This window comes from Solenopsis invicta, chromosome 13 (assembly GCF_016802725.1).
Source record: "Solenopsis invicta isolate M01_SB chromosome 13, UNIL_Sinv_3.0, whole genome shotgun sequence".
NCBI classification, from domain to species: domain Eukaryota; kingdom Metazoa; phylum Arthropoda; class Insecta; order Hymenoptera; family Formicidae; genus Solenopsis; species Solenopsis invicta.
The window spans coordinates 4,393,623-4,407,796 of record NC_052676.1 but is presented as its reverse complement, the minus strand read 5'-3'; the positions used below and the strand labels follow the sequence as shown (position 1 = coordinate 4,407,796).

At 37.6% G+C, this 14,174-nt stretch overlaps 1 protein-coding gene and 1 long non-coding RNA gene across 2 annotated transcripts in view; one reads left to right on the top strand and one right to left on the bottom strand.

Annotated features, from left to right (window-relative positions):
- LOC105201732 overlaps positions 1-14,174 on the bottom strand; it is a 55,922-nt gene that overhangs the window by 18,193 nt on the left and 23,555 nt on the right. The gene's annotated exons all lie outside the window — the stretch shown is intronic.
- On the top strand, positions 1,433-2,345 carry LOC120359420. Its single transcript, XR_005576179.1, has 2 exons — positions 1,433-1,671; positions 1,835-2,345. It is a non-coding gene; the product is annotated as an uncharacterized LOC120359420 (long non-coding RNA).

The window sequence follows — 14,174 nt, the reverse complement described above, 5'->3', positions numbered from 1 at the left end:
TTCATAAATGTTTGACTGGTTTTGGAGAGAGTTTACATCAAGTCTCGCGATTTTTTTTTTTTTTTTCGATTCCCGATTCGGGGATGCGTGAAGGCAAACGTGAAAAACGCGAGAGACGGAGGCGGCGAGATGCATACTACCGTGTACGGGCGCGATAATGATGCACAATAATAACAAAATCGACTGACGTAAGCAAGACAGGCGGTGACGCAAGCGTGCACGTCGAGCGGCGACGTCGTTTCTTGCCGATACGTGCGATCTCGTCGCAGGTCCCGAGATACTCCCCCGACAAACGTTTCTCCATCGAGGTCAGCCCCGAAGCCGTGCGACGCGCGAAGCGGTCCTCTCGGTCTCTCCCGTCTCCCGCTTCACCGAGAACTTCGCGCGGGACGCGAAGGCCTGGCAGCCAGGCTCGTTTCGCGATCGCGGTCGATTATCACCGCGCTCCTCGGGGCAGCGACAGGCGGCCTCTCGAAGGACGGTGCTAGAGGGAGAACGCGCTAGGCGCGAGCGCGATGTTGAGAACCGGAGGGCCGTTTTTCGCCGAAGAACGCTCGCCAGAGATCGACTGGCATCTAAGCGAGGAATAATGCTTCGTTCTGAATAGAAATTGGCTAAAGTGTTCTACGATCGTTTTACTACTCGCTATTTCGAAAATATGCGGGATATACGAGGTCCGCGCACGGAAAGAACGGTTTGACTAAAAAAAAAAAAAAATGTAAAAGTTTTGCTGGATACAGTCCTGGTATCATAGAAAAGTTTCTGTAACGTTGCGGGGATGTAACAATTGAAATATTAAAATTGTTACAATTTTACAATATTACGCAATGTTTCTGAAACGCCTCTGCGAGGTTGCAAAAACATCGAAATATCCACAAGAAATGTTTCTGTAATATTATGGAAATGTTACGGTGAATTTGTTGCAACATCCTCTTTGATTTCAACATATTTATCTCACGTAAAAGATACGTACGATATAATTAACGTATAAAAATGTCACGCAAAGAATTAGTAGCTTTCTTCATAATTATTTCGATGATCCAACATAATTATTTTCAGATCTGCGTTCGTAGCTAAATTTTTAGACACTTAATTTAGTGAAACAGTTCTTTCCGTGCGGGGATAGCGTTGGTACCGGAATCGGCGTGGTAGCGTCCAGCGATTGTTGCCTGTCTCTCGTCCCTTTCTCGCTTTCTGCCTCTCTCTCTCTCTCTCTTTTTCTCTTCCCCCTCCTTTTTCTCTTTGTCTCTCTCTCTCTCTTTCTCTCTAATCTATATTTTTTCCTTTCCATTCGACGCACAGCCGGCACACGGACACGCGCGCGCACACGCATACGCGCGTACATACACATCGATACGATTCTCTCTCATGGACGGTTCAACGAACGAGAGAGCGCAGCGCTTGCGCGCCGGGCGGGCGCCGTAATTGTCGCTCCACGTTCCGCGAAACTAGAAGGCGAGCGGAGTCTTCTCGTGGAATTTTAGCGACCCGAGGAGCCAGAGCTTCCTCCTCCTCGAGGGTGAGCACGGCGCGGCGGCGGGCCCGCACGCGGTGTCTTGTCTCGTCCCTTTCTCACCGAGACACCGAGATTTCCGGTGTAAACGAGAGAGAGCCGCCGCCAGTTTCGCAGGATTATTGATCGGCGTTCGCGCGAGTATTGATCCGCCTCCGGTTGGTGCAAAGTTGGATACTCTGGATGCTAAATGCGCGTGACCGCCTAATGTTTGGAATTTACCCCGATTTAACCCCCCCGGCGTGCACTCGCACTCGCATCCATCGAATCGAAATGCGAGGGACGAATTTTCTTTTTTATTTTCTCTCTCTTCCGATCCAGCCTCGCGGGGCGACGTGGACCGGACGGCGGATGCGAGACCGGAGGCGCGAGCGGAAGACGGTCGTCTTGGAAGCTCAACAGAGGGAAGAGTAACGGAAACTTTTTTTATACGAATATTTATCTGCCGCCGAAGTATCAAGTTGCTTTGCATTGTATTTCCATGTACGGCTGGATGTGTAATTTGAATTCGAATTTAATCATCCGCGAAGCGAACGACATTTAATTTAAAAGTGAGAATACGGAATGGCAAATTTAAATGGCGTGCCGTGTTCTTCTTCTCTTATTTTAATAACTTTGAGATAATATTTCAGTATTTTTACTTTTGCTGAATTTACGATGAAAATTGATATAATAAATGGCAAAGTATTTGTATGATTATTGATTAGTGCGTTTTCGTGAATATTGGTTCACCAATTGGGACCGGTTTGAGTTAAATGTTATTCTCTAGCACTTCGATCACCGGATGCGCAATGTAATATGCAATAAATAATTTATAAATAACGTTTGTAAATTATGATACTAATAATTATTATTATTTTAGTCTCTAATAAATTATTATTATGTCCTGTAATAAAAAATCTACGTCGGTATTGATGAATTTCCTTTAATAATAATAGTAATATTTATGATTACAATAATTATAATTAAAGGAAATTCGCTCGTATCGACGTAAACTTTTTTATCGTCGGATATAATAATAACAATAATTTATTATTATGTATACTCCAGTTTACGCTGCATCCCGGTTTTGTTTAAAACCGCATTATGAAAGAGAAAATAAAAAGGAAAATCGTGATTTCAATTTGATATAATAACAATAATAATTTTTTAATATTATTATATCAAATGAAGATCGTGATTTTTATTTGATGCATGTTCTATGGTGACTATTCTTGGCAATGGTACTCTCGGGAGTTTGCCGCCATTGCCTTCTGAGAGGAATTGGTGATCAATTAAAAATTTTACATTGTTCTCAGTGGATTTGAACTTGGGTCTTTGCGTAGAGAGCAGACACGCAATTCTTACGCCACGATCACCACAACTATTGTACATATATTTTCTTTAAGTATCTAAGCAAATCATGCTTTTATTAAGTACATAGTGTTTCGTAAACACTATGTAACCTAAAGTTTATTATTAATTAAATTATTATCAATTATTATTATTAATGGTAAACTCTCTTTGAGAGCATCTTTGCCAAAACAATCACCATAAAGTATGGAAGAACGAGTAACAATTTTTAGTCATAGAAAATAGACTTAAAAGAAAAACCTTTAATAATTTATATGTTATAATTGATGACTTGTTTTCATATAAAATCGGCTAAAAACAATTATTCAAATGTGAAAATATTTTTTTTTATTTTCTTTTGCAGGTTGCATAGTTAAAACAATAGTAAGTATATTATCGTATTGATAATATCGTATTATTTGTAATACCCTAAAATGTTTTTATTTATATTTTTCTCTTTTTATTTTTTATTTTTTTTTATAATACGGTTTTAAACATAAAAATGAAATGCACCGTAAATTGGCACATTTATCAATAATACAGTTTATAAGATAGTAAAAATTATATAGGGTAAAATAAAAAGTGCAGTGTTAGAAGATCTATCAAATTAGTAATCTAATCTTTATATATTATTGCGCTACATGTTACGTTTTATGGAATAGCGAAAGGTATTTGTATAAATCGAGAAAAAACGTTTTACATCAAAGTGAAAGTTCTTTTAGAAATCCTTATCAATTCTCATATTAGCTTATAAACATTTTATGTAGATGACTTGTATGAAAGGAAAACAAGGAAAATGTAGAGCATTACCGCTTGCTACGTTTTCAGACTTATTTTGTTAGACGTTTATTTTTGCTTATTTTACGAAAAGCTTAATTATTTTGCAAAATTTGAAACAATATTTTATAAAAATTGCTATCATATAATAGAAGATACTTTCTTTTTTTATTGAAATTCTCAAAATATTATTTTTAGTTTTTATTTAGAAAAAATAATTAAAAATGAAGGGGTACGTTGACGTTAACAATCTTTATTATTATTGTTATTGTTATTATTATTAATAACAAAAATAATATATTATTATCAATAATAATATTATTAATATTGATAATAATGTTATTGTTGTTATTATTATTGTATTATTATCGGAAAAGCAAAATTTGAGTAGACGATAATAACTATTAACAATAATAATTATTATATTTCATATTATGAGTATAACATAATTGTTAATAATAATTATTAATAATAATAATTATGATAACATTTTATTGTTATTATAATATTATTATTATTGTTGTTGTTATTATTATTATTATAAATTATTGTAACATGATAAAATAATAAAACAAATCATATCGTTCTCTTTTCAAATTTGTCTTTTCCAAGAGGCTTTCTTAAAAGCGAGTTAAACAAACGCGAATTTTTGTGACGATGAAAGAACCGCCACGGTGCGGAAGAGCCATAAAAGCCGTCCCATTGGCGTTTTCGAGAGCAATCGAGAGATACATACGCGAGAACGGGAGGACCAGTCGTCCGGTAACCCGATGCGATCTAATTGAATTGGAGCGGACAGTCGCGGTGGAAAGCTCTGCCGCTGTTTGCCTATCTCGCCATCTTGGAGCGTCCCCCGGCCAAGCTTTATTAATTGCTTTCTATTTCAAGACAATCGAGCGCTCGCGAATTAAATCTCGTCGCTTTCGCGTACCGAGCGTTATCAATCTCGCGCGCGCGTAGCGCGCTCTCGCAAATTTTTCCTTTCTACTTCTCTCTCAATTTTTCCCGTCGTCTCCATCCGTTCGTTACGGCAAGAGATTCTCCTCCGATGTCACTTCTACCAACGACACATCGTCGCGAATAATACGTCAACGAGATTTCACGTAACGCGACGCAGATAATTTAATCTGCCTTAACCTGTTGCCAAATAGCAGTATCATTAAATTAATTATATTCAAATGTTCGTTAATTACTTAGCGCGCCAATACGGCTACACATTATATTATCAATAGTATATTAATTAATGTATAATAATTAATTGATGCATATTTATTAATCTATTATTAGTAGAGAAATACTAATAGATTTATCGATCGTGAATGTTAACAAAACTACCCCGCAGTAAGAATTATTTCATTAAAACTTATTTAAAATAATGAAATATATATTATACATGTATACTTCATAATTTTGTAACACATAATAACGTGATAAAATATAAATAATTTAATTTGCTAAGATTGGTAGATTATTATATGATTTAAAAAAATTAATTAATTAACTGAATTGATTATTTAAAAGACAAGGTAATTAAGAGATAATCAGAGTAGTGCGTTGCAATTGTTAATTTTCCCAAATTAGATTACAAACATCCGTTATTTAAAATTGCGCGAGAAAAATTAATCGACAAAATATTATTCTTATACACTTTCGCACGAACGCATACCTTTCATTTTCGAGAGGAGATTCGAAACTGCTACCTTCCTACAAACCCGTCCAACTAAACACAGCCGATGTTCGATCATCATCTAATGATATACTAACGTGTTTACGTCGCTCGTGCTCCCAAAATCGTCCGCGTAAAGGAGAAGAGAAAGAGCAAATGGAGAGGAGGGAAGAAGATAAAGGAACGGCAAGAGAACTAGTCCCGGACGAAGGGATGCCGAAGAAGACGGGGAGGGTGGTGCATTCCGCAGCTTCCAGGGCGGCCATCGGAGAGCGGAGGTGGCTGCGTATTATGTCCCATTCTCTCGCTCTTATTATTCCGGAGCGACCCATACCGTGTCTCGCCTGTATCTTTCGTGTGTACGTGTGTACGTGTGTACGTATGCGTGTCCTATTGTGCGTCCATGTGTGCCTGCCCTGTGTAAGTGTGCACGCGCGTTTGTGAGGCCCACATCTCGCCGGCTGTTCGTTACTCTCCTTCGGGCACACCGACTGCCTGGCACGCGGCGCACATGTCCCGTCGACGCGTTGTACCCGACTCTACTGGGTGTCCCGGTAAAAATCCGCCCGTTCGGAAGATCCGAGAAAATTTTCACGGCTGAAGATCCTCGAGTAAAACGGTGAATGCCGCGTCCTAAGTATGGCGGACAAAAGTTTAATATAGAATGAGACTGAAATAGATGCTTCTATTTCGTTCTATTTCACGCGTCTATCTCATTTTATGTTGACCATCCTGGACATCGTCCGTGTGCGGACCAATCAAGACACGTTGTTTAAAACGTGCGGCGTCCAGTCTCTCTACTTGAGAATCTCTGCCCTCGCGCGGCGGGGAAGCCCCCGCTGCTAAACTTGCGGCGCGCGCGGCAGAAACTGCCAACGGTGGTAAGACACTGCTCTTGACTCCCGTTTATTTGAGATGTAACAGAAAAAAGACGGAGGAATGCAAACACACGGACACAAATGGGAAGACATCGTTGTTCCGCGCGTGAGAAGAAGATCCAGCACGAAACAATTAATTTAAGCTACAAATAACTAGAAACCTAGTTAATAACTGGTCTAATTAGTTTAGTTAATAGCGAGAAATGATAATAAGAATAAAGAAGAAGGAAATCTCTTCATGAGAACGTGTTTCAAAAAGGGAGATAATTGAATGTGTAAAATACAGCTTGCAAGAAACGAATTAAAAAAAAAAGAGATGTACATGATAAATGTCTTTTAAGAGAATTAAAATTACCCGGGAAAAAATTGTTCATATATGTAATTTTATATCAAATATGTCCATATATAAATATATATAACAAAAAATATATAGATATAATAAAAAATTATTTATTGAATAAAAAGTAATATATAATTATATTTTTATATTTAATTAAATATAATAATATATGTGTAATAATAAATATATAAATTGTATTATATATATGGACATATTTGATATACAATTATATGAAAATTTTTTTCCGGGTTTCAGAGTTAGAGTTTTTACACAAATTTCTTTATGTTTGCAACTTTCTTATGTCAGACTTTCAATTGATTATAATTCATGCGCACGATGTTCCTGAGAAAAAAGTCTTTCACTGCATAAATTACTTACTGCACACGTTTGTCAACTTGTGACAGAGGAAACATTCCTGAAAGGGGAACCCGTCTCTTGGAGAATCTCGAAAGTTCAGACATGCGAATTTAAAAATTCAAAGATTCTGGAAAAAAGATCCGAGCACACAAGCGCTGCATATGAAAGGCTAATACATTAAGAACGAAGGCGAAGAGGAGCGCGAAACATAATTAGAAGAGACGGGAAGAGAGAATGGAGGGGGAAGGGGGTTAGAAGGAAGCTCAAGAGCTTTCCCGATACGTAGAAAGCGCTTGTGGAGTAATATTGCGCCGTCTGCCAGTGTCGTAAAACCGCTTTGATCTCGGCTCTCTCTCTTTCTCTCTCTCTCTCTCTCTCTATCTATCTATCTATCTCTCTCGCTCCCTCGCTTGAAACATTTTTATCTTCTTTTTCTACGTACGAGCAGAGACACCACCTCCTTCCTGCCTCCTACTTTCCCTCCCTCCATTGCCGCTCTTTTTTTTCTCGGCTTTACAGAAACCGGCGAGATGGAGCCCGAAGAGAGAGAAGCCGAACGCTTCTTCTCTCTCTGTCTTTCTCACGAAAATCCGTATCAAGCTCCGATCAAACCGTCGCCTTCACGTACAATCTCCCCCTTACCCCGATTCCCACCGCGTTTCGTGAAAACCCCCCGGCGGAAGGGGCGAGCGTTACGAGGCAGCCCTTAATATCGCCGCCGCACGTGGCCGGTGTTTTCTGAGCGACTACCACGGTGTCGATGAATACGAAGCACGTGAACAAACGCTGTAGTGTGTATGTAATAAAGATTTACGCGTGCTAAATTACGTGAACCTGCGGATTTGTCTAGAGAGAGGAAGGTTACCGAAGTCGCATCACTTTTCACACAAAGGCTTATATGTCACGGAAATTTTTAGAAGAATATTTTTAATTTCTTTTCATTATAATAGAGTACAACAGTGTCCCTTTCTTATGTAATATTTTTATAATTTTTATATTTTTCTTTCAATAAAGAGTTTTTACAAGTTTGGAATAAGCGCGGTTCAATTTAGGAAACGAGTCTCTTCAATCGCAAGTTGCCAAAATCATAATGATACTCTACCATTCGTAATCTTTTCGTTATGTTTCACGTAGAACTTCATTCTGATGTGGCAAAAATAATAATTAACATTTACAATTCTTTATAGTATAAATAATAAAATGAGAAAAAAGGGAGGCAATTAAGAGTTAGCGCGGTAAACGGTGCACATCCAAATTGATTAGTTTAACTTGCAATAATCTTTAATTATCATCTTGAATAAAATTTACATGATCTTTTTTGCAAATACAGACGTTTCGGCTTAACTTTGAGTCATCTTTAGTGGATGTCGCAAAAATGTTTTTTTTTTTTTTTTTTTTGTATGGAAATGCCTTATTCCCTTTCTACTTTATTTAATCTTGTTTTCTGTCTCTACACTCTTTGAGTGTACGATTCATAGATTCTAGACACCACTTTCCGTATTCTCTTTTGGCCATTTAAGGAAAAGGCAACAATCTATATCCTAGTACGATTTACTGGACTAGAACATTTCGTAAAACTTTGTTTATCTAATCACCTATAGCATACTGAGAAGAAAAAGTTAAACTGACTAAATTTTGCAACTTGATATTTAATTTTTTAACTTGAATATTTATATTTAACTCAAATACATAAAATACTTGAATTTAAAAGCCTTCATTATATTTAATTTAAAGACAATAAATACTTGAACTGAAGAAATTCGATCAATTGAAAATTTTTGTCGAGTTAACAACTTTTTTTCTCAGTGTTACAAAAGCGAAAAGAAAACTTTAACCCTATTAATCTAGTAGCAACGTGATCATTTTATCAAAACCATTTGTCTTCTTCTACAATTGTCAAATAATCCCATAGAAAATGTACAAGCACGCGATTGAATGTTTAGAGGTGGTGCGATTTCGACGACCTTTTCCCCCCATTCCCACGATGTTCTCTTAACTTTTAATTTATTTGGAGTTCGAACTTTCCACGGGGAGAAAAAAAAAGATACTGTAGACTTGTAAGATAAATTTTAAATTTAAATCACGAGTAACCGAAGGTCCAAGAAATTTTGCAAATAAAGTGAAGTCGAACGAAATCCTTATAAACATTCTAACTCCAAGATTAAGAGCCCAATTCCCTTAAGAGTCTGCTCTTACGCGCAAACAAAGATCTCCCAGAATCACTTCTACAATTCGATTTTAAACATGCCCTTATGGCCACCTCGGAGAGAAGAGCAATTTTTCTTCGTTAAACTTCAAGTGGGGGTTTCCTAGACTGAAATTTTAATTCGCGGGTAAGTTACAGGGAGATATCGCGATAACGTTACGGAGCAATTAGGAATGGATCCCGGGGCTGCCGAAGGAGGTGCAGGAACTTTATCTTAATTATTGACGCGTATCGATTCGGGGAGGCTTATCGATTCGGGCTCGGCAGTCGGTCGCAGCTATGCACTTCCGCATTGGTGGCCAGCGCGGCGTACGCGGAATCGCACTGGGTGGACTCTATACCCGGCGCATCGGTGGTGTATTCACCCTTCCTGAACTTGGACCGCGATGTTGGATGCACCCGTGGTTTAGGAGCGCCCGCGGATTCCTCCTCCGCGGCTCAATTAAAACGCACTTCACGTACCCCGTTGAAAAGCACGTGGTCTCGTTAACCACCACGCCCGATTCGTACTTTCCTCGCTTTCAGTAATTAATTAGTGCATCGGTCCTTTTCTTCGTCCCTTAGACAGACAATATACGAAAATTACGAGAACATAACGATTTAATGTATGTAGGGAATTTATAAAACAGCACGAATCGTTTCATCGATATCGAGCGTCGCGCACGTTCGTTGCGCGTGGGAACTGACGGGCGTTCTCCACTCGGGCACGTATCGAACGTTAAACAAATGTTCCCCGGTAGCGGCCCTTCAAAAAATTCGGATTGCGTAATAAGCACCCTCTCGGCAATCCGAGAATTCTCTCGTTAGGTGGAAAGTAAATCAGAAATTCCGTAGGTAAGGGCGACGAGAAATCTGCTTTTCCACCCCGCTAACAAGAAAGCAACACGACAAGCGGTGATGTTGAGGGTAACACGGGGTGGAGGGATGACGAGAGGAAAAGGACGAAACAGAAAGAGAGAAGTGGAAGAGAGAGAGAGAAATAGATTACGGGACTATTCGAGACAAACTGCGGATATTTTGCGGGGGCGCGAAGGAGACGGACGGACGAACGGATGGAGAACGCCAAGGGGGTGTATATTGAGGCTTGTAAATGGAGGTGGGCGACCGGCGGGGGTGGGAGGGGGAGGGAGAGAGGTGGTTCCGCCCACCTCCGGCCGAATCGATCCCACCGCAGTGTAGCGCTATAGCAGCCCACGTGCATACATACCATGAGCTCTCTGCTTTCATAATGCTATAGCGTTTCAGTGCCGTAACAATCGCCGCGACGCAGCGCCGCCAGCTGAATGCTATTTAAGAGGTGCCGTTTTAGCGCGCCGTTCGTGAGGCGACTTTCCTATCAACCTTTTAGGAGGCTTCGACCTGAATAAAGAATCCCGAGATTTACGAACGTTTTGAGCTCTTGGTTCGAAAGTCCCGGCCTCGGGGATTGAAAAGCTTGGTATTTTGGGGACAATTTCGGAATCTTTGAGGTTTTTTTTAAATGCAAGGTGTATTTTTGAAATATTTGTATTTTGCCTCAATTGAAGTTTTGTCCTAATTTCCATTATCTATTATGTTCTCGGAATTCTGCATTTAAGATTTGAGAGCTGCTAGAATCATTTTTGCGTAAAAGATTCTAAACTCCTTAATGCTATATTTCAACGTTTTCAAAATTTTGAAGCTGTTAAACAATTCTAATTTCGAGATCCTGATAGATTGAGAACTTTTAAGTAGAAAGATGCTAAAAATTAAAAAATTTTAAAACGCAAACTTGAATGTTTATTCAAATTTTGTAAAAAAGTTTTCTGAAAATGATCAGATACTGTTCAAGAATTTTATTTAACATTTTAGATTAGATTAAAGAATTTCTTAATGCAGCTAAAATAAATTTATCTTGCATCCTTTAACGCTCCTCAATCATAAAATCACAAAAAAAGCCACTTGAGTTTTAATTATTAATTTCAGAAAGTGCTAAAAAGAAATTATATGAACTAAATGACGTATGACGATCTGTCCGCAATACACGGACATCTATTATCTAAAGTATAAAATTCGGCAATTAAGAATAATCTATACTAAAAAAAAGTCGAAATAATCAGAAGAACGTTATTTATGACATTTTCTTCGATATTTATCAATTATAAAAAAAATTGGAGATGACAAAATATATATTTCTGTGGAAAATATCTCATTTCCGTAAAATAGAATATTTCTAGCAAATAAACCAATTAATAAAAAAATAGCATTGATATTACTTTCTTATTAATTGGTTATTTGCTAGAAATAAAATTTTATTTCATCATATTTAATTAACAATCTATTTCAATTAAAGAAATTTATATCCCACAAATAAGTATTTATTCTTCAGCGTTTTGTTATTAATCTGTTTTATAAAAACTCGCGAATTACATGAGAATGTACGTAAGGGTAATCAATTATGATCGATACTTTGCATTTCAATAAAAAATGATCGAATAAATAATTTTGTCAGAAAAAAAATTTGATTTAAATTTTGAAGTAAATCTACAAAAATTAAAAAAAAATTAATAATCAGAATTCCTAAATTTCCGAGTCTTTTCTTTTTTGGGAATTTCCAATCGCGCTCAAGCGTCTCCTCGAACTCGAGATTCCCCAGTCTCTGGATTTTCGAACAGTCGGTCGGTCTTGTTGTAGGCTCGAACGACACGGTATCCTCGTGCACTGATTGCATGTCCAATACGAGGACCACCGACGCGCTCATTCAATTCGCGGTCCACGGCTGCAGGCGTGGAATGCACCGACGACATTGGGCCGTGCGCGAGGGGGGTTGGCGGCGGGATGAAGACGCGCCGCCGTAGTAAGGGCGGGTAAAGGGGTAGCGCGGGAAGATAACAGGCGAGGAGGTATTATAACGTGTGTCACGGGATGCACAATCGACTCGCACACTCGCCCGAGAGTACAGCGTACCCCCGCGAATTCGCTCGGGAGCATCTCGTTCCCTTCCAGGGAAGATCTCTCTCGGGTCGGTCAGGATTTCGGAATGTTCAAACTCCGCGCGTCTGGACGTCGTCCAATTTAGATATGCTCCGTCGCGGAGAGAGATCGGGAATTCGTGAATTTATTTCCGGACACCAGATTTAATTCATTTCAACCCATTTGTCTGTGAACGACGAGATTGACTTGGTAGGCGCGTCAAGCAGTGTGTATTTAATCGTGATGTATTTAATCGTGACGTTTATAGAGATGATCCTCGAAGACGTTTCCTTTCAAATTTATTTACGAATCTTTCTAACTTCAGAATTTCAGGACTTTGAACGGAATCTTGAGACTCGTGGATTGGATTTTTAGATCGCCAAATTATTTAATTCGTACTCTAAAATTCAATTTGCGAATCGAAGAGTCTTAAGATCGGATCTATTCTTAAATGACAAATTCTAGAATTTTAAACGTAAGATTTTTAAATGTCCTAATTTTACGATTCCAAATCATATTCGGATTTTGGAAAATTCAATTCCTTAAAATTTAAAGAACAATTTAAGGATGTATGGGTTAAGCTCTGAAAATTAATAAAAATATAAACATTTCTTATAATATTTTAATATTACATTCAAGTTTCTGTAAAATTTGAGCATTTATTTCTTGGTTTAAAAGTTATTTAATTTTATGCTTACTCTTGATTCTTATGTAAAATCGCCTTTTGAAGTACTTAATCATAAATTTAAGATTTGGAGAAGTAGCGTTACCAATTAAATTAAAATTTTTATAAATACTAATAAAAATCTAATAAATATTTGTGCAAAAATTTATTTATATCCACTATTTGTTTAAAAGTTATTTGTTTAAAATTACAATACAACGTAGTAATTTTTGCTACAAAAACCATTACAAATCAAATTTTTCATTATTTTTTTTTTTAATAGTAAATTTCAGGACCAAAATTCGAGCATTTGTGACCAAAATTTTTTGTTGTTAATTAGGACAAAAAAGAATGAATTTAGAAAGCCTTCGGTTTTTAAATTTCGATAACTTTTAGGTTGTATTTTGTAACCAAAAACGCCCTTAAGAAATCGCCACCAGACGGTGAAAAGCCGAAGAAAAAAGGCGGCTAAATTTTTAAAAGCTTTTAATCCCGGAATTCTCGCATTTTAGCATCTTGGAAGGTGACTTGCTTCCCTGGGGGAAAAACATCTGAATTGAGAATATCAAAGTTCTCGTGTTTTGGTATTCACAGTGTCTTGGATTCTGCAGCAGAGCTCTAGCGAGCTCACTCAAACGAAAATGTTCCGCTGAAGTGGATTTCTAGAGGTCACAAGAAAAATTTGTCGCTATTTTTTTTGTACCTGCTAAAATATTGTTTGTCATATATAGAATTTATAGCAGCAATCCTTCTAGAAAATTTAGGTCTTATTGCCAATTATACATTCAAATTTTATAAGTACGATTGACCTTAATATGAATGGACGCCATGGAAAAAATTTTTTTCCTAAATTTCACAAACAATGGTAGATATAAATTCTGTTAAGTTTGTTGGACTGATTAAATATCAAACACATGGAATATCATGATATTTGCAACTCATTTATCTACCTTAGTTAATTTTTGCGGCCAAAAGTTGTGGCTGCATTTGCAAGACTATTGTTTTAAGTGCTAATGAGAGTCGAGGGGAGAAACGAATCCCCGGAAGTCAATTTTCGGTTTCTTTATAAAAACAGCGAAAAACTCTCTCAAGTTTCCGAATTCAATGTAAATAGTTCGAGCAGTTGTGAGCGGGGAAAAAAATTAAGAAGGGAAAAAAGGAAAACGAAGGGATCCTAGCGAGGTAGAGGCAGGGCACCAGATGAACTTCTGGTTAACGGGACCGTAATAGCGAGGTCAGACGAGTCTCCTCGCTTCCTCGGTCACTGCCGTCTTCCTCTCGTCCTCGCAACAGCGACCGTTGCTTGAGCTGCAACGGACGGCCTCTACGGATAATCGTAACATAAAAAGTTCTCAAGAAAATCTCGAATAAATTAAATTCATATTTAAATTCTATTTAAAATAATTACGTGATTTGTATCTAGTTAAGATTAATTATTCATTGCCCTTGTTGAAAAGAAGAAAATATTCATATTTATAATTTATTATTATTATATAATTTTTTTTTTTAT